We start from the raw sequence: 22173 nt of genomic DNA on the forward strand, positions 1-22173 counted from the left end.
GTCTCCGCACTGCGCCTTCTGTGGCGTCTCCGCACTGCGCCTTCTGTGGCGCCTCCGCACTGCGCCTTCTGTGGCACCTCCGCACTTCCGCAGCTGCAGCGCTCGAGAGATCACCCTTCACAGATTCGCTTTCAACTTCCCTTTCATAGATCAAACTTTTAAAACAATAACCCAATATTTCAGATCTTAAGATATTCGATTTGCAAGAATGAATTAGCCAAGTGATCTCCTTTGCTTTATATAGGCAAGCTTCTTCCTAAAATCATGGATCAATACCATAGATAACCAATACAAGGGGCCCAAAAACATGGGGCTAAATAATACCAAGGACTAACCACCATGGACCAAAGGTAAGTTCTCCAACATATACACACTTTTGACGAGGTACCATGGTCCAAAACCATAGGTTCAAATACCAAGGACTAACTACCATGGACCAAAGGTAAGTTCTCCAACATGAAAGTGCGTGAACTTTTTCTCTACATGAAATAAACTTTTCTCTACATGAAATAAACTTTTCTCTGCATAAAAGTGCGTGAACTTTTCTTTACATGAAATAAACTTTTCTCTGCATATAAGTGCGTGAACTTTTCTCTACATAGAATAAGCTTTTCTCTGCATATAAGTGCGTGAACTTTTCTGCACTATAATTTATCATCTGAGATGAGTGGGTTGCCATCAAGTACAACATATGTATCATAAAGCCATACCAGAATCATAATGCCAACAACATATTCACAAGAGCAAATTGGATGAACTTTTTTGAGAAATTCTGAGCGTTTGATGAGGAAATTTCCCAAGAATTTTCCCACTCTTTGGTCCCTCACATAAGAATGCATGCCACTACCACCTTTAGAGGTCTTTCCATGGAGATAACCCCTGAATTTATCAGTAGGGTCACTACCCTTCCTCTTGGGCTACCTTGGAGTAAGGATGAGAAACCAATTGGCCAAGTTGCCAAGAAAAACGTTTTCCAAAACAATGAAACCCCTGTAGAGGATAAAAATGGCATTAGAAGGGTTAGCATACCATACCCTTGGGATGAGGTTAGCTATCAAATAATCAAATAAATTTCCTATGAGGGGAGGTACAACATTATCTATGGTTATCACTTTAGAATCCTCCATGAATTAAGGTATGGCATGGACACTCCAACACCTCAGAAGCTCAGCATCCCCTACTTCATCCTGCAGTACCTCATTGACTCCAGCACTAAGGTCCAAGTAGGAAATTTAGAGCAACTAGTTCACCATGGGTTAATCAAAATCCTAGTGGAAGAATCCCTCTATACATTTACACTCCCTATACCATGGGAAGTCTTCTGAAACATGACAGCTGAGGATGACATAAAGGCCCTAACCTATGATGTCAGTCCTACTGGCAGTGAGGAGGAAGAGCAGCAAGGGGGAGAAGGTGAAGCCACTGGTGACTTAGCAGAACAAGGAAGGAAGGAGGAAGGAACTGAAATAGAGGAGGAGAAAGCTGAAGAAACAGAGCAGGAAGAAACAGAGCAAAAAGAGATAGAAAAAGAGACAAAAGGAGGAGAAAAAGAGGCAGAAAAGGCAGAACAAGGAGAAGGGTCCCCTGAGACTCTGGAAAGGGAGGCAATAGCTGCCCTCACTGCCCTCAGTACACTAGTCAAGCCAAAGAAAAAGAGGAAAAGGTAGGCCTCCATGTATTTCAGGGCTAGGAAGAGCACAAGAATCAAAGCAGGCAAACCTTAGCCCTCTTCGACAATACCAATTACAATTGAAGATTCACCCTCTGCCAAAGGGAAAGGATACCCTTCCAAGGCACCTATCACATATGAAAGGGGGAATCCTAGATCTTCCACATGGAAAGAAAAGGTAGAACTACAGGACCCAAAAACAGTCCTACAAGAGGCTAAGACAGTTCCATAGGAGACATTGTCAAAACTACAGGAAACCCAACAACTTGAAAAGAGGATAGAAGAACAGCCACAGAGGAAGGAGGAAGCAATAGAGCTACAAGAACCTGATCCCCAACCTAGTCTTGCCTCCTATTACAACCTACTTGAGGGAGGAAGGATAATCCCACAAAAATTTGCAATTCCACTATTCTTTGAATTAGAGAAAGAAAGAATAAGAACACATAGGTGGATGCAAATAGCCAAATCCAAAGGAGTTGAGGATATTGGCCATATGGAAAACAAACTCAAAGAAATGGGTAGAGAGTTGAGTGCTCTCAGAGACAGGGAAGAAATTAGAAGAAGCCACCTTGAAACTGAAAATGAATTGTTAAGGAGGTGGCCGCAAGAGAAAGAGACTTAGCTGGCATGCATGGCTAGCTTATCCATGGAGGCATTGTAATGTAGAACACCAGCAAAATCCTATGGCCTATATCTCAAGGACCAATGGTTACAATTCCAGGTAAAGACTCTGGCACAAAGAGGCACAATGCCCTTCCAATATTACAGGCAGTTTATGGATCTGTGTGACCAAAACACATCAGGGGATAAGGAAAAGATGGCAAAATTCTACCTACATAACATGGCCCTCACAGACATGAATGTGTGAGACCCCAATGCCAGGCTAGGGGACATGCAACTAATGGCTATGGCCTCATAGATGAACCATGAAGAGTTGAGGGCAGTAGAAATAAAAAGATTGATGATAAAAGAGCAGAATGAGCCATTAATGATAAGAGCTAAGCCATCAGATCCCATGGCACTCATTAGCACACACAACCTACTTGCCAATAATCCTCAGATTGCCCCTAGATATATAAATGATCAAGCACAAGCCATTGCACACTTTGAGGATATGCAAAGGCTACTTGGGGATGACTGTGTGCATGCATGCATGAGGAGATGGAACACCTTACCACACAGTCTGCATATCAGGGAATATCATTCCCCCATGAGGCTGAAGGAGGCATTAAGAAGGGTTCCAATGTACAAGCGCTCCATGCAGAGGCTGAAGGTCAACTGGATTGGACTCAAACTGAGTCCCCCACTACTGTTAGGCATGCTAGAAGGAAGAAGAGAAGAAGAAAAGGAGGAGCAGTGGGAAGAGATAGATATGAAGGCAGGATTCTATGACAAAGAAGAGCAGACCACATCAGAAGCCTAGGATGCTAGGGAGGCCACCAGGGCCATAAAGGATGAGGACATGGAAAGTTGCTCAAAGGATGAGCAACACCTTCAGTAGGGGGTGATGATGAGACTCATAAATGGGCAATTATATGGGCTCATTTTACCTCCTAACCTAGTCTAATCAACCATTCTCTTAGCTTATTGTATGATTTTCTGATTATATTTATGCTTATGGAGTGAGTTGAGTTAGTTATGATGCCATGTGGTCTAACATGTGTTTAATGCAGATTACTGATGAATTTTAAGGTCAAAGTCAAGGATCCAATGGACAAATGGTAGCAATAACTCGAAGTGGACAAAGGAGAGGACTTATAGGAGGGAATCCCCCTCATTTATTACTCCTCACTTCGAATTCCCCTTCATTCAGCTCGGAGTACAAGAAGTCGAATCATGCACTAGAAGGTAGCCGAGCAAGCAGAGGATGACTGATGATTATCTCGAGTTTTGGGAGCCAAGCCTCTCTAATTTTAAGGAAGCTGTTGGTAGCTTCATTTATATAAGTAGAGAGGCCTAGGGCCTCACTAGGGTCGGATTTTTGTTGGATTTTTTCTTGTGTAAACTCTGCTCCAATGTCGAGTTTATTATTTTGTGACAGTTTCATGTAGTCTTGTTATTGTTTTGATAATAAAGATGGAATCCTTTTTGAGCTAGCACAGAGTTACCTCAAAGGGCTAAAGCTCTTGGGTTAGGGCCCAATCCAAGTAGCCAAGCTCCTCTTTACTTGTATTTGTATGTTTTATTTCAATTTGTAGATTAGGTTGTTGTTAGATGTATTTATTTTATGGTTAAGAATAGGTTTCTTTTGATGATTCAGTAGTTTTCTTCCATTTGTGCTTTCTATAGCAGGTTAAGCAATGATAAAGAGAAGATTGAAAAGGCTATCAACAGTTCCTTGGCCTCTCTTCCTCCCTTTGGGACCATTATTTAAGGCAAAGACCCTCTTGCTTCCCCAAAAACACAAATTTTCCTCATTCATTGGACTTCCAGTGTTTGCAGCTTTTAGTAGGTTAATAGTCTAGCTTTACTTTGCTTCAAATATTCTTCACCATGCTCATTTCTTTATTTGCAATATTCTTCTTTCATGCTTTTCTTTCTTGCAGCATTTCCTTTCATAGATCATAGTTTAGACTAGTTTGATGCAAAACTTTGTTTTTCTAGATGCACTCCTTTCATTACTTGTTTGATCTTATTGGTTGACTGTCAGTTCATTTGCAGCAGATATCTTCTAGCAGTAGGTTAGCTTATCATCCATCACATCCTCCATCTAATCCATGCCCTACAGGTCACCCAAATCTTACCTCAATGTTGCCTTAGTTTCATACATTTTCCATAAAAATTCTTCCTCTCTCCTTGAGCAAACCCAATCATCTTCCTCTCTCTTGGTGATTCTTGGTAGACCCTAAGCACCCTAACACCTCATTCCAACCTTCATCCACCATTTGAACTCACTCTCACACCCTCAAAATAGTGAAAACTGCTCTCGGCCTCCTCCTGTAGGCCCCCTGTAGTGGCCATGTTTTCCTCCTGTAGATTTCCTTTGTCCTCCTATAGATTTTCCTATAGGCTTTTTTTTGAAGGCCAAGTGTGGGAAAAGCCTCCAGAAGGCCACCTGAGACCTCCTAGGACCCATCCACACCATCCTACATCTTCTCAAGTCCCAAAACGACCCTTCAACACCACCTATTCGCTGCCACATTCACACACAATAAATTACATGCATGTCAATTTCACATAAAAATACATAAAAATCCAAAAAGATGCTTTTTTCTTATTTACTTCCAGAAATAGCTTAGTTCGATGTGGTTTACTTCCTTGAGTAGGTAATGGCATTCCTTTCATGGTTTTCATAATGCTTTCTGCAAAAGTAAATTAGTTGGTTAATTAGGGTTTACTAGGTTTTCTTTACATTTCAGTATTTCTCCTTTCTGCAGTTAGAGTAGCATCTGTAGAGTAATCTTTCTCTCCTTTCATCACATATAGAGCTTCTTCTGGAATCCATAGAAGTTGGCTTGAGCCCCTGGTGATCTTGCGTTGGTTGACCAAGTGACAACCTGCAGTAAGAACTAGTACTTCTACATACAACACCGACACTTCCAAGTTTGTTACGAACTATCGGGTAATGATAAGAGTAAAGTAGGCAGCCCAGGAGGTGCAGCATTATTTCTGCAATACTAGTGCTCACCAAAGGTAGAAACAGTGAGATGTGGCACTTCATACAAGTTCACTCTACTAAAAAAGTATTTAATCCAGTCATCTTGGGAGATTGGGCATAACTCTTTCTTGGAGAATCCCATTTTGATCAGACTGGTGGCATTAGAAAGAGAACACAGAGGGCTACTGTAGGTTGCAAGTTTAGACCTTGGAGATCCATAATTTCAAAGATACAACACATTCAAGATCGAGTTGCTAAAAGAAAGAGCAAGAATAAGTTGAATCAAGAAAATAGAAACACCTAGTAAACAAAATTGGATGGATGATTTGAAGAATGTGATCAAAGCTAAGATAAATAGTTTTATATGTTCCATGGAAGCTAATATCTATGGTAGGGAAGCAAATTTGAAGAAAGGTATGGAAGATTTGAATAAATACATGGAAGGTTTGAAGGAAGGTGGAACAAAGCTACTACAAGAAAGGTCTCCTAATGACGAAAAGGTAGTAGAGGAAACTCAGGATGAGAAAAAAATGAATGTTAATCATGATTTCATAGAATCTAACATTGGATTGAAGACCCACCATATTCCAAATATTTATTTGAGGAAGTTTGATGGCAAGGATCCCATAACATGGATACTACAGATGGAAAAATATTTTGATCTACATGATGTGCAACTATTACAAAAGGTATGTATTGCATCTTTATATTTAGAACCGAATCAATTTTTATGGTATAAAGGGGTTTGTTCTCATAAAGCACGTGTCACCTAGTTAATTTTCATAGAGGAAATCATAGCACATTAGGAAGATACAAAGAGCAACACCTTCTTTATCCAATTGATAAATCTCAAACAAAAGGGTTCAATGGCAGAGCACACTGAGGACTTCAAAAAATTGAATATAAGGTTAAATGATATTCCAGAGAAGTAGAGGATTGATGTCTTCATAGGGAATTTAAATGATAACATTCAACATGAGGTTCACCTTTGGGAACCTGATTCATTGGAGAGGGCATGCATGTTGGAAATAAAAATTGAAAGAAAAATTATGGCAACAAGGAAGCCTACCACTCATAACTATAAAGATGGAAGTGTTGTTGCTCCTAGCCTTTCACCACCTACAAGGTTGAGACCAAAACAATTGGAAGAGAAAAGAGCAAAAGGGCTTTGTTACAATTGTGATATAGAATACACTAAATATCATAAGAATGCTGAGAAGTGTTATAGCTCCAAATCTCACTCTTATGGTTTGTGATGCTGCACTCATGGCCTAGGGCAACCCCTCGTTCCAGACCTAGTCCAAAAATTTAAAAAGCAGTGTTTTATTCCCTATACGCGACATTGCCCTGAGTTAAACGCGTGTACACGCGGGTCTGTGTATACCCAACCCGCGTGTATGTATTAAAACACTTAAAAAAAAATATAATTCCTTATTTTCGGGCGGTGATCGCGGGTTTTACCTGTTGGATCACCTGTTAGTGCCCGTGGCCCAACTGTTCCCAACCAACTCCTAACTAAAAAACTACTTTGGAGATGGTATAAAAAGACATCAAAGGGAAGGCCAAAGGGAGAGAGAAAGGAGAGCAAGATTATTATGCTGAGATTTTCCCCTTAGACCAGGTCTGAAGTCCTTGGTGCTTTCTGCACTTCCCCCATTTTGCATAGGAAACCCTTGTTTCCATGTGTATTGGTGATCATTCATCCTTGATATCATCATTGAGTAAGACTTGGAAGGAGCTCTTGTTGGAGGCTTGAGGCTGGAACAAATCCGGGAGGAAGCTTTGCTTGGAGCCTGCTGAAGGTGTTCAGGTGATATCTTTCCGTTATATGTACTCTATTTGCCTTTATATATAAAGAAACATGTCTTTATTCCCGAAACAATCTTTCTTTATGCTTATGAGATTCTTGTTTTGAATTCTTATGCAAGTAGTTACTTAAAGATTTTTATAACTAACTTTATAGCATAAAGATGGTTTATACATAAGTATTCGTACATGTACTGTTGTGTTCTTTGATTTGTTTGTCTTGCAGGTCAAAGAAAGAAGAAGGGAACTCCAAGAAGGGTTTGGACCCTAAAGGCCTTCTCGAACGTAGGACCTTAGGTACGTACCCTTAACATTAGAATTTGCTTAAAAGTAAAAAGAATGGTTGTGTGTGTGTGTTTCTTTGAATAAGCAATTTTCAGTCTGGTAGAGTCTTAGCCCAAAGGACCCTAGGGGTACTTTCCCTTCAACCAGAATTGGCGACCATACTGGGGAGTTGGTCAAACTCTGAATTTTGCAGGGCCACAAGGCTTGCCTTTTGGTTCAGCCGATTCTACTGGTCACTTCGGGCAGCCTGGTGCCTCCCAAATCCCAGGACAATCTTTTCAGAACTTTGGGAGTTCTGCCCAGTCTGGGTGGAATCCCCTAGGTCCTCCTAGGCTTCCGTTTCTGGCAACGTTAAACTTGCCAGATCTCACTAAGCTAACAAACGACCCAATCAAGTATAATCCGGCCTGGCCTCCGGTCCCAACCAAACTCCCTTCAGACATTCGAAAATTCGAAGGGAAGAGTGGTGAAGATCCGGGCGATCATGTAACCACATTCCATTTGTGGTGCTCATCCAACTCCCTCATCGAGGATTCGATTAGGTTGAGACTCTTTCAGCGCACCTTGACTGGTAATGCGGCTAAATGGTACATAGAGTTGCCAGGGGGCAGCTTTACATCGTTCGCTGACTTAGCCAATATCTTCTTAAATCACTTCCAGTTGCCTGTCCGCTATGATGCCGGAACTGAACTTCTGGCCACCTTTCGTCAGGATAAGGCAACCCACATTTCTGATCACATTCAGGAATGGAGACGGAGAAAGAGGCTCATCAAAGCCGAAGTCCCTCCGGAGTACCGTCTAGAGTGGTTTTTGAAGTCTTTGCAACCTGAGATCTCCAAGGATGTCTCCATGTCTGGGGTCTATTCTGAGGAGCAAGCCATTTTCAGGGCCCAGCAGTTAGAACTGATTTACTCTCAGTCTGGGATCCTCCAAAAATACTTGCCAGATGCTCCTGGGTCTAAGGTTGATTTAGCTAAGCCAAAGCCAGGTCCGCACGCGGACGGTATCGTCGGGTCTGTAGACACATCTACAGTGAACTTGTTGAATCAATTGCAGCAGTTGTCTTTGCAAACTGCTTCTAACAACCAAGTCACATTGTCTAATCCTCCCGCTTCCCAAAATTCTTCCATTAACGCCGTCCAATCCGATAACCCCAAAGGAAATCAAAATTCCAATGGGAAAAAGAAGGGACGTGGTAAGAAGAAGAATTCGGATGGGAAGCCCGATGCAAATAAATCCGGCAACAACGCTGGTGGTGGTAAAGGTGAGTCGAGAAAGAAAGTTAAGTTCCCTTGCAAGTTATGCAGCGGGGACCATCTAACTCATCTCTACCCTAGAATTGAAGACGCTCAGTGCTTGTTAGGACAGCAAGGGACTTCTAGTTCACAAGCTGTGTTGACTAACCCGTTTCCCCAAGGGCAGCAACTTCTTGCTGGCGCGAATTCGAATCCTGGGACCTCCTCAGGGGGCAACCAGGAAGGGGAAAAAGCATCAAATGTTTTTATGATGGGTTCAAATGTTAACGTGACTACTCGGTCACGTGATTATGGTGAAGCTGAAACATCTAAGGATAAAACTGTTCCCGGAGGTAATGACCTTCATATTGAGCGACCTCCTGTTGAGACTATACCTAGGATACCGAAAGGTTCCGCCAAACGCGCGACGATTAACCCTAATGCTAGGGCCGCCCAAAATTACTCCATTGTGGAGGATTTGGCTCAAAGCCCGTGTGCTATGTCCACTTTGGAGGTTCTCCAGTCGTGTCCGTCTCAGAGAAGTGCTTTACTCTCCGCCATTGGAGCAGTAGATCCAGCTAACTCTTTAGTGCTCTCTTTTGACATGTCAAATGTCAAAAAGAGACTCCCTCATCATATGGCTTTTCAGATAAAGTCTACATACCGGAAAATCAATATTTTTCACACCGTTATAGATGAAGGAGCTTCCACATGTGTCATGTCCATGTCATGTTGGAAGGCTATTGGTTCACCTTCGGCTGTTCCTTCACCAACCGTCTTAACTACATTTGATGGCCATTCTCACAAGCCGCATGGGATTATCCCGGCCTTTCCTATATGTGTTGGAGGGAAGGTCGTTAATATCGAATTTGAAGTCGTAGATGCTAACCTAGACTATAATCTCCTATTAGGAAGGAAGTGGGTGTACGAGATGGAAGCCATTGTATCGACTCTGTTTCGTGTCATTTGCTTTCCTCATGAGGGGAAAATCGTTAAGGTTGATCAATTGGATTATTCTCCAATCGATCCTCAAGCAACCTCCGACTCTACTGTTCCTTTGGTGGATAACCCTCGCCCGCCGACTGAGAATTTAGGAGTAGGGATGTATTCCTCATTGATGGGTACGTTTGATCTTCCCTCTCCTTTTTCAAGAATCAATGCTATTTCATCATCCAAGGAGTCTTCTCGAGAAGAGTTCTTTCGAACTCATTATTTTTCCGACCCTTGGACCTTGCCTTCACCTACCACCACATTAGTTGAAGGACAAGTGAATGGAATGGCGTTTCCTATATCTGCAGCTGTGCTTAGATATCAGTCTATCGTAGACTCTGCAGATAACCATTCTACTCCTTTTTCTGAAGAGGAGTTAGATGGTCATGTGGCCCCCGCTTGGAGCTTTGATTCTAACTCTGCCTTGGACTGCTTAGATTCGGTTCTACCTTCTGAAGAAGCAATCCTCGAAGTAATTATGGGTATAGATCGACCTTGGGAAGACTTACACCATCGTTCATATTTTCTTCCTCCATTGCAGGAAGTGGAATCTAGATTCTCCGAGCTCGTTGATAGTGATGTTTGTACGGTGTCGAATCCTTTGGCTCCAACACACGTACGTGCCAAAGGTAATATGTCGGTAATCTCAAAAATGATACCTATAAACATCTCTAAGGATCCTAACATCATCGAGAATATCTTCATCAGAATTGAGTGTTCCCCTGAAGAAATTCAAATTTACACCGACCTATTCAAGGAATATCGTGATGTATTTGCTTGGTCTTGTGAGGAAATGCCCGGCATTGATCCTTCTATAGTCCAACATGAGATCAAAACGTACGAAAACGCAAAACCGATTCGTCAAAGGCTTCGGCCGGTTAACCCTAGGAAAGCAGCGGCTATCAAAGCTGAGGTTGAAAAGCTGCTAAGGGCGGGTTTTATATACCCTGTTCCTCTTACGGATTGGGTTTCGAATCCAGTCCCTGTGGACAAAAAGCAAGGAACAATCCGCGTATGCATCGATTTTAGGGACTTAAACAAGGCTTGTCCAAAAGACAATTACCCTACGCCATTCATTGATCAGATTATCGACGAGTGTGCGGGTAATGAAATTTTTTCCTTCATGGACGATTTTTCGGGTTATAATCAAATCTCTATCCGTCCTGAAGACCAACATAAGACAGCCTTCATATGTCCCTGGGGTACCTTTGCATATCGAAAGATGCCTTTTGGTCTTAAAAATGCTGGAGCCACTTTTCAGCGGGCCATGTCATACGCTTTCCACGACATCAAACATGTCATCGAGGCATACTTAGATGATCTCGTTGCTCGCTCTCGAAAGAGAACTGATCATCCGAGTCACCTTCGATTAGTCTTTGAGCGATGTCGTTTCTATAAAATACGGTTGAATCCAAATAAATGCGTTTTCACGGTTACATCCGGTCGGCTGCTAGGGTTTATTGTGTCCAATGAAGGGATTCGGGTTGATCCCTTCAAGGTTGAGGCAATAGTTCAGTTTCCTCCCCCGTCCTCAATCCGTCAACTTCAAAGTCTTCAAAGGAAGGCTAATTTCTTAAGACGGTTTATAGCAAACTATGCCGAGATCACTAAAGGGTTCATGCGTTTGCTACGAAAAGGAGTTCCATTTGTATGGGACGACTTTGCGCAGCGGTCGTTTGATGCTTTGAAAAAGGCATTAGTCTCTGCCTCGCTTTTGAGTCCACCAGATTATGGTAGAGATTTCCTTTTATATCTCACTGCAGCAAAATCTACCATTGGTATGGTTCTAGTTCAGGAGGACGATGCTCTTGTCGAGCACGTGATCTATTATTTGAGCCGAGGCTTAATAGGCCCTGAACTCCGCTATTCTTCGGTTGAGAAGTTGGCCTTGGCAGCTGTCCATGCTGTCCAGAGGCTCCGTCATTATATTTTGCTACGCAAAACTTTTGTCTTAGCGGCGGTTAATCCATTCCAATTTGTCCTCAGTAGGCGAGTGATTGGGGGCAAATATAATAGATGGATAGTCATTTTACAAGAATTCGACCTCGAGTTCTTGTCCGCCAAGTCTAAGAAATCTATGGTCTTCGCGGAGCTAATTTCTGAGCTTCCTTGTGGAGAGGATATTGTTTATGAGGAAAGTTTACCCGACGAACATATATTCCTCATCTCTTCACAAGACCCTTGGTATGGAGATATCATTGTTTATCTCCAGACTTCGAAGTTTCCCTCTACTTTCTCCAAGGATGAACGACGCAAGTTACGTCACCTAGCTAAAAACTATGTTATCATTGGTGACACATTATACCGTCGAGGGTTTGATTCAATCCTTCGACGTTGTTTAACCTTAGAGGAAGCAGAGTTTGTGCTTAATGATTGCCACAGTGGAGCTTGTGGTGGTCATCTATCCGGGCTTGCTACAGCCCAGCGCATCTTACGTGCTGGCTATTTTTGGCCTTCACTTTTTAAGGACTGTGTGGAAGCGGTAAAACGCTGTCACCCATGTCAAATTTTTACTCGCAAGATGCGCGCGCATCCAGCTCCCCTTTTTCCCGTTGTCACCGTCGGTCCCTTCACTAAGTGGGGTATTGATTTTATGACTTGTAATCCGCCTTCAACAGCGAATCACAAGTACATTATAATTTATCGTGGCTGTAGACTACTTCACGAAGTGGGCTGAGGCCATGCCTACTTATAAGAACGACAGTGACACGGCAGCTTTGTTTCCTTTCAATCAGGTTATCTCAAGATTCGGTATCCCAAGAGAGATTGTCACTGACCATGGTAGTCATTTCCAAAATCAGCTAATGTCCGAATTGGCCCTTAAATTAGGATTCCGTCAGGAGCATTCGTCCCCTTACTATCCTCAGGCCAATGGACAGGTTGAGGCGGTCAATAAAACTCTTAAGACGATACTCCAACGGACAATCGATAAAAGTCGGTCCAATTGGCACATTATGTTGTATTCGGCTCTTTGGGCATACCGAACCTCCGTCAAAACGGCTACTGGTTTTACTCCTTTTCAGTTGGTTTACGGGATGGAATCTATCTTTCCGGTCGAATGTGAAATTCCATCTCTGAAATTGGCTGTTGAGCTTCTTCCTGAGACTTCGAGTCTCGAGGAGCGCCTAGTTCTCCTGGAACATCTCGATGAGCAACGTCGAGATGCCACCACGATGAATGAGGCCCATAAGAAAAGGGTCAAAACTCAGTATGATAAGTCTGTCCGTCCTCGTGTCTTTACTGAAGGTGACCTTGTCTTGGTCTATGACCAAGATAAGGACACCTTGGGGGCAGGCAAATTCAAGCCTATGTGGTGCGATCCTTTCATTATCAAACGAGTCTTAGAAAAAGGATTGTATGAGTTAACTGATTTCGAAGGAAACAAGCTGGCGGAGCCCCGAAATGGGCTCTATTTAAAGAAGTATTTTGCTTAGCTTTACCAGGCAATGGCTTCTTTGTATTTTATGTATATTTGTACATATATTATCGAGCGTTTTCTGATATCAGCACTTTTTGGTCTGCCTTGGCAGGTGTTGATGGATGAGTTGGTTTATTTTGGGTTCGCCGATGGTGCTAGTCGGCACACTCGGAATCTTGCTTCCGCGGCTTGGGTACTTTATTACCCAACTGGTCAGTTGATGATATCGAGAGGCATGTGTATCGGTCCTGCTTCAAACAATATGGCCGAGTATACAACTGTTATCAATTTATTATCTGAGGCAATCTCTTATGGGATCGACTCGTTGGTAGTATATCTTGATTCTCAATTGATAGTGTCTCAGTTAAATAACATTTATCGGGTTAGAGATCCATTATTATATCGCCAATATTTAAGAGTGAGGTTGTTGCAAAGATCATTTATTTACATTAATTATTTGCACATTCCAAGATCTCAAAATTGGTTAGCTGATTCTATCGCTAATCAAGCATTAGACTGGCATATCAATCATTCATCATCATAAAATCATGCATCAAAAAGTCAAACTGTATATATATATATATATATATATATATATCTATATATATATATATATATATATATATATATATATATATATATATATATATATATATATATATATATATATATATATATATATATATAGATATAGATATATAGATATATATATATATATATATATATATATATATATATATATATAGATATATATATATATCTCGCAAAGCGTCTCGAGTGTACATATGTGTGTCCAAAAATATACAAAATTGGGACTCAAATGCCCATAATCATGTCAGGCATATCTAACGCCTCGGCTCTGGATGAGCAGCTAAATATGTAACTATAGCATTGGCCATGCGCCGAAAGACGCGAACCCAGTCACGTGGCATCCCAACCACATGACGCTGCATATCCGAAGGAAGATCCTCTATCTCGGCCATCGGTACTTGGCAGCTCAGTCTTGCCAAGTGTCGCTGGACGTTGTTGAGGGTCCTTTCCGCATCCGCAGCCGCTTCTTCGGCTCCTCAGCCACGCCGTCCATGCCGCGGGAATCCATCTGGTCGCACGGGCCCAATGTCTGGAACATGATCATCATATTAGTCATTTGAATCTCATCAAAAAATATTTTTTCAAAATTTGTCATTATATTTGAAAAATCCAAAAAAATCATAAAATCATAAAAATCAAAAATTTTACCAATCTCGCCCCATGCTGCATCCGATGGTAACACTAGATCAGGATCTCCTCGGAAATCCAGTCCGGCATAGGGGTAATCATCTATGGCGATGATTTGCTGCTCCCACCAAGTAAAGAAATCATCGTCGAATGCATTCCGAGGGACTTCCCCACCCCCCAGACGTTTCATCAAGTCAGCCCACCAGCCCATGCGTGGATCACGTGGACTACTGATGGAAACTGCTACCCTAGGGCGGAGTGCAGGAACCTTCTCGAAGAAGAATGTACATAAGATGGTGCCGAACCCAAAGTTCTTGGTCTGTCCCCTCCTGATAGAAGTGAGTTGTTCCTTCATGTTGGCAAGGAGAGGAGTGCACCAGTCAAACACTGTAGTGAGACAGTCCACTGCCACGCTCATGTTTACTCGTGACGCCTGATGTAGTGAGGATGATCCGTTCACTCGACCTATGGTGAACAAGATTATCCTGAGTGACAAACTCGCCACATGTGGGATATAGATCTGGCTCCCGACCTTCCGATGACCCGGGCAGTAAATCTGTACATAGTCATCCACACTGAGGCTATTCCGTGTCCTGCCCCGGGAGTGCACTACCTCTCCCCTTCGGGAAAGGCCCGTGATGAAATATATATCTTCCACTTCTACCCTGAGTGGCATCTGATCAATGATGAATGCTTCCTCATCGACATCCCAATAATCGATGAGTCTCTCGAGCAAACGCGTGTTGGCTTTCATGTTTGGCAATTTGAAGAATTTTAGCAACCCGCATCCCCGTAGGGCATCTAATGCCACATCATTGTTCATAACTTCATTATCTACAGCTGAGTGCTCTCTTTCACAGCATGTGAGAGTCATCCTGGAAGAAAAAATCATTTTCATCCGTTAGTTTTGTGTATAAGATTAGTTTGTTGCGCACACGCGGGTTCCCTTGTATACAGTCGCGTGTAGGGCCGTCGTATACGCGAGTTCGATACAGCCAACCCGCGTGTACGCCGCAGAGCAATTTTTTGCAAAAATCTAACAGTGAAACATCAACTAAACTTCCTAAAAACTATCACAATTAATTGCAAGACAAGTTTAATGCTTACCTGGAAGTTTTCGGCAAGTTTGAACGGTTGAATAAGTCACAGGGAAGTTTTCTCCTTTTGCTCCACAATTTTTGCTCTCCAAGTCAAACGGTGAAAATGGTAAGTCCAAAATTTCTTTTAATAAGTTTTGAAAATGCAAAATTTTTTCAAAATTTTATTTTGTTTGGTTTCATGTCACTTTTAACTTGGGAGCTTGGAATGTCGAGATTGGGTTGTTTTTCAGGACATTTTGGACATTTTTCGATGGTTCGAGACGGTTCCATGACTGCTGACCCGTCATGGCAGGTATCGTGGTCTCACTGGCATATAAGTTAGGGACACCATTTTTCCATTGCATTATGCATACTAGCCTCCATTTGACCGATACATCTGCCATAGGGTCGACCCCATCATGTTATGGTTCGTAAGCCATTTTCACTCGCCGATTCTTTAAATCGTGACATGATGGTAGAGCCATCCTTTTACATGGGCATCCTAGTTAGCACCTCACTGACATTTGTTGCCCATGCTGCTTCGTTTTGAGTAGGCTCGAGAGTCCTCTGTAGTCCCGCCATGACTTATGCGTTGAAGACTCATTCCTCTTTGCTTCTTCGCTTCGTTCTGGCCTTATACCCTAGAGGCTCCTATGAGTGTCAAGTTGTACTTTTACATTGCATGTTGACCATTTTCACCTTTTGGCCTAGAGCCGGCTTCACTTGGACTCGTGTTTAAGCCAACTTTTGACCATGACGTCTGCAAAATCAGCCTTGCATACCTTTGACTTCTGCAACTTGACATACCCAGATCCGTGGAAGGAACACACCTCTGAGTGTCACTGACCAATTTTCACCTCCCTGCATTGAGCATAGGAACGTTCCTTTCCCAGGAACTAGATCATCTGTTTCACCGACACTCGTTCTTTCCACTGTACCATAGCATTCTTTTATTCTTTTTCCGGCTTATCAGAAAAAGACAAAAAAATTAAATATTCCAAAAAAAGAGCGGGAACAGGGACATTATTTCCATTTATTGTTGGCAGCTAGAGTCAGTCATGTCGCCCTTGAACAAAGCACTCAAAGCAAAGTCTCCTCCGCATGGGTGGGATTTAGTTTGACTTAGGTATGCCATAACCTTGTTATCGAGTCAGTTCTCCCCCGATTGGTTATCTCTTCCAATCATATGGGGGGTTCGTTCGTGCCTCCTGCATGACGAACTTATACAGATTCATCATATGCTGCCACATAGTCACATTGAGTCGTGCTTTTGTTCAAGGGAAGTTAGCCTGAGTCGTCCTTTCTGCGGTGTCTCTTCACTCATTTTTCAGTCGGCCATCCCTGGTTGTCAGTGTCATGTCTATCATCACATCAGTTATATTGGTCCTTTACTCGTGCCGGTTTGAGAAGGTCCCCATTGACTTCTTGCTGGCGGGTCTTGTCCTTATCGACGATGACACCTTGCTCTGAGGACAGGCCTAGAGCCGCACCCTGGCCCTATTTTCATTATTGATAGGTCACCTTGTGCTCATCATCGATCAGTATCATGGGTCTTTGACTGAGTGGTTTCCCTTGTGTTCGACATCAGCATACATTATCACACATTGGGATTCGTGCAGTACCTTGGTTTCCATTTGACCCTATTGGTGGATACCTCGCCTCTGTGTCGGCTTTCATTATTGGTTGGTTCAGAGGGTTTCTGCCGTGCGCTAGCCACATCTTGTGTACGCCGGAAACGTACTTCGGTTGGGTTACTACATCTTTTTCGTCCGATTCCTTCCACATTATTGGTCTACGAGTTACACTCGTGCTAGATTGATGAAGGATGCCTTAATGCCTTCCTTCTAGCGGATCTTTCCCTATCGACTCCGACTCATTGCTCTGGGGCAAAGATCTAGAGTCCATTTGGCAGTACCTTGGGGTTTGCAGTCATTAGTGGCAGATCCTTCGCTATCGACAGTGGGAAACCATCATTGTCTCCTGATTGATAGATTCTTACAGGTGTTCGACTTCAGCTAATCTATTCACACTTGTTAGATTGTACTGGGTACCTTGACGCTCATTATCATTATCGGTGAGTAGTCTCGCGTTTGTTAACGGTATACATCAATGACCGGTAATCAAACGATTTCTCACATGGTCAACTTCAGATCATTTATTCCCATGGTGTAGAAATGTACCACGGCGGTCGGTGAAGACCTCAGGTTGTATCAGCATTCATTGGTTCACTTGACAGTTGCTCCTGTTGCTGCTAGTTGATACCACTCCACCTTATATGTTGCAGTCAGTCATGGCGACATTCTATATGCTGGCACCTGAGTTTGCAGTGTAGTACCATCCTATTCCATCATGTTCAGTTGGTACCTTTTGGGATCAGTCTTTGATATCAGTGATCCATTGCATCTTTCAGCATCAGTGACAGTTTTATATGTGATATTCAGACATGTACTTACTTATTATGATCAGATGATCCATTATGTATCTTCCAGTCATTTTATACTTGTATACTTAGTGGATCCGCTTGTACTTGATATGCAGACATGCTTTACTTTTCCTGAGCATGGGTATGCCCGCCTCAGACAGTGTTTCTTTCTGATCTCCTTTCGGTGGCTTGGCAGGCTGAATTCTGGTGCAGTCCTCCTCGGTTTTTCGACAGAGTTCCTTTCCTTGTACTTACATAATATATTTCGGCCATCATGTTCCCCTTCTGACCTCATACATTAGGGGGCATCTGTTATAGCTCCAAATCTCACTCTTATGGTTTGTGATGCTGCACTCATGGCCTAGAGCAACCCCTCGTTCCAGACCTGGTCCAAAAATTTAAAAAACAGTGTTTTATTCCCTATACGCGACATTGCCCTGAGTTAAACGCGTGTACACGCGGGTCTGTGTATACCCAACCCGCGTGTATGTATTAAAACACTTAAAAAAAAATATAATTCCTTATTTTCGGGCGGTGATCGCGGGTTTTACCTGCTGGATCACCTGTTAGTGCCCGTGGCCCAACTGTTCCCAACCAACTCCTAACTAAAAAACTACTTTGGAGATGGTATAAAAAGACATCAAAGGGAAGGCCAAAGGGAGAGAGAAAGGAGAGCAAGATTATTATGCTGAGATTTTCCCCTTAGACCAGGTCTGAAGTCCTTGGTGCTTTCTGCACTTCCCCCATTTTGCATAGGAAACCCTTGTTTCCATGTGTATTGGTGATCATTCATCCTTGATATCGTCATTGAGTAAGACTTGGAAGGAGCTCTTGTTGGAGGCTTGAGGCTGGAACGAATCCGGGAGGAAGCTTTGCTTGGAGCCTGCTGAAGATGTTCAGGTGATATCTTTCCGTTATATGTACTATATTTGCCTTTATATATAAAGAAACACGTCTTTGTTCCCGAAACAATCTTTCTTTATGCTTATGAGATTCTTGTTTTGAATTCTTATGCAAGTAGTTACTTAAAGATTTTTATAACTAACTTTATAGCATAAAGATGGTTTATACATAAGTATTCGTACATGTACTGTTGTGTTCTTTGATTTGTTTGTCTTGCAGGTCAAAGAAAGAATAAGGGAACTCCAAGAAGGGTTTGGACCCTAAAGGCCTTCTCGAACGTAGGACCTTAGGTACGTACCCTTAACATTAGAATTTGCTTAAAAGTAAAAAGAATGGTTGTGTGTGTGTGTTTCTTTGAATAAGCAATTTTCAGTCTGGTAGAGTCTTAGCCCAAAGGACCCTAGGGGTACTTTCCCTTCAACCAAGAAGAAATTAATTTTCCTAGATGGGGAAGAGGAGCAAGAAAAGGAACAAGAAACATCAAAATAAGAGGATATACATGAGGAACCAATCCCAAAGAAACAAGAAATGAATCTGACCATATCTTGTAATGCATTGACAGGAATTACCACTCCTCAAACTCTTAAGATAGAAGGGAATATCAATAAAAAAAATGTAACAATGTTGATTGATTCGGGTAGTACCCAAAATTTTATTCATTGTAAGATAGCCAAGGAATTGAATTGCTTCCTATATCCAGCACCAGCGTGTCAAGTAATGGTTGAAAATGGAGGAACCATAAATTGCTCTGGAAAGTGCCATAATATCTAGCTATCCATGGGAGAATATGTCTTGAATAGTCCAATTCTTTCCATTCCAATGGGTGGTTTGGATGTTGTACTAGGAGTTCAATGGCTACAATCTTTGGGTACGATAGCTTTTAATTTTCAAGAACTCTCCTAGGTTGTAGCTCAGAGATGCCTGGTAACATATAAAATTCAACTTATAGATGCAAATGGATGAATGGAAGTAATGATGCTTGTCCAAGCTAGATAACCACTTCTATTTTGTTTCACTCTAGACATGCGTGAACACCCCCAGACTACAAAGCTTTAGACCACCAACTACTCACAGTTTAAGGATTGGGTGAATATGGAGAATACTGACCACACCAGCAAATGCACAAGACCATGTGATGGCCGGCTACAACTAGTAAAGAAGCCTGCAAATCTAATCTCCTAATACACAGACAGAATGACAGCTCTCTGGTACTAGATGAATAGAAACTTGAATAACTTATGCAATGATACATACAAATCTTTAACACAGAGATAGGATGACAGCTACTCTAATGCTAAACATCAAGATTTCAAGCATACAACACATTATGCATAGCTTGGAACACCAGAGAAATGGAAAGTGAGCAATTAACAGCAAAAGAAGCTTGTATTAGCTGAAAATGAAGATGAGACGCTGCAAGTATCAAAATAGTTACAGTCTTCAGAAGTTGAACCTTACATCAAAACATCAACTATCAACCCTGATTACATCTGTTTTTTGGGTATATATAGAGTTTCATTTCAAAGGCACTTGGCTAATTTAGGTATGGAGGGGTCATAATTGACCACCAACTACATTTAACTGCCTGATGGAGTCTTTGAGTGCGTTTTCTTGCTTCAGTGGATGAATCTGATCTTTTTAGGTGCTCTGCTATCCTCTTAGGCAGCTGGAGTGTTCGTATCAATGAAGTTCCATAACTGCTAAATGCAGTTACATGCGCATGTTCTGTCCTCTTTCCCTTCGACCATACTGTCTATTAAATGTGGTTGTTGAGGAGCAACTGCGACTGGTACTAATAGGCCGGTCACCTTCATCCTTCGGGCACACGAAATGGTCAAGTGACATGGACTGCATGGTGGGTGGACGATTCGGAAGGGGGAGAAAGATCAGCCATCAGATCGGAAGAATAAATGGCGGAGATGGCTGGGCAGGGGATATCGGAAGAGGCGGGAGCGGGATGATCGTGCGCCATTGGATCCTAGGAGGATAGATCCAATGGTGATCAGGCGGCAAAGGTGAGTGGCAGTTATTGGGCGGGGACGGAGGATTGAGTGGTAAGCGGTATCGATCGCACTGCCTTCGAGCATTAGGTGGTAAAAGGGTGAGGCCGTGCGATTCCATTTAGTGCGTGACACATAGCGGCAGAAGAGAGAGAAAAACCGTTCTCCATCGCACGCTAACATCCCGTCGCTTTGTGGGCACACAATTTGCGAAGGCCACCCAATCTTGGCGGAGCTGATCGAATGGTAGAGAGACAATCGGGAAAGTCACTTTGTCGTTTGCGATAGGAGTCATTGGATCGGGAGAGGCGGAAATTGACGGCTGTGATTTAAAGAAGGTTTTATGAGCGCGCGGGACTATACAAATAAGGTTCTATGGTAACTTTTAGGCCTTTACATATAACGATATGCGATTATGATCAAATCGCATCACAATATCGCACCCGTGAAAGCCAAAGGGGCGCAGCCTTTACACACACATGAATGCGACTTGCAATAGCAATTAAACCCGGACCTGATAAAGGAATTAATCATCTTTTAAGACTGATGAAGGGAGAATGAGCGGTGCAAAGGGAAATGAGAAAGTGACCATTATGAGCCTCTCTTTAAGCATAACTAAGTGGACCTAGCTCATTTCTAACCTTCAAAAACTGAAGATAAGTAGCAGTGCTAACATTGGCTCCTTCTAGGGATGAGATCCTCCCTGTGAGGTTTCAAGAATTGCAGACCATTGCCTTTCCTGTGAAAACCAAATTAGCAAAATTTCCTAGTGTTCCATTAGGCATGGAGTCTAAGTAAGCCCACACTAAAAACTGATAAAAACAACGTATTTACTTCATTAAGGCATGGAGACCTTAGACAACATAAAATTTCAAAAATCACCCATTAACTGGGCCATCAAAACTATCTCTTCTCCCATACTTTGCAGCATGAAAGTATTGTTCCCCTGGACTTGTGCGATGACGAATGATCCTGTCCATAGAGCATTGATTTTACCAGGATCTCCCTGCCTTTCCTTCAGTGCATCCCATTGGAGAAAACAATCACCATACTGAAGATTGACCCTCTTTGCCTTTCTATGAAAGATCTCCATCTCTTGGTCAATATGCATGTCAGCCAATTCATCAAAGACTTGCAAAATCGGGTTGATTTGATCACCTACCTCAAAAAGTTTAGGGAATTTGACCTTATCAGGTAGAGATGGTTTATGTTTCACCCCCTCTCTGTATGCTCTCATCCTTGGATGTTCTTTGTGGGAGCCTTTGTACACCTGCTGAATAATAAGGGCTGTTGTGTACTCGACTGTGTCCTTTGTGGCCTGAACAATTAATATAAATGGTGAATTGATGTATTCTTGTGTGTGAGACACAAAGATTTCACTAGCTTCTGTAGCTTGCTTAGAACTAGCCCCATCCATGGAGGTGTCCCAAACCTAGGTAGGCTTCAGAATATCAAGACTGAGGTTACCAATATCAACCTTGGGCATTGAGTTGTGGCTGGCCTCAAAGCCTATGGGGAAATTATGAGGGACTGTTTATTGAACAGACAAA

At 42.4% G+C, this 22173-nt stretch overlaps 1 pseudogene; it reads right to left on the reverse strand.

Annotated features, from left to right (window-relative positions):
* LOC149162706 (CMP-sialic acid transporter 2-like) overlaps nucleotides 1–22173 on the reverse strand; it is a 45391-nt pseudogene that overhangs the window by 22572 nt on the left and 646 nt on the right.

This window comes from Pinus tabuliformis, chromosome 5_2, assembly GCF_031772625.1.
Source record: "Pinus tabuliformis cultivar Carrire ecotype Pingquan chromosome 5_2, CPIR1, whole genome shotgun sequence".
Taxonomy (NCBI): domain Eukaryota; kingdom Viridiplantae; phylum Streptophyta; class Pinopsida; order Pinales; family Pinaceae; genus Pinus; species Pinus tabuliformis.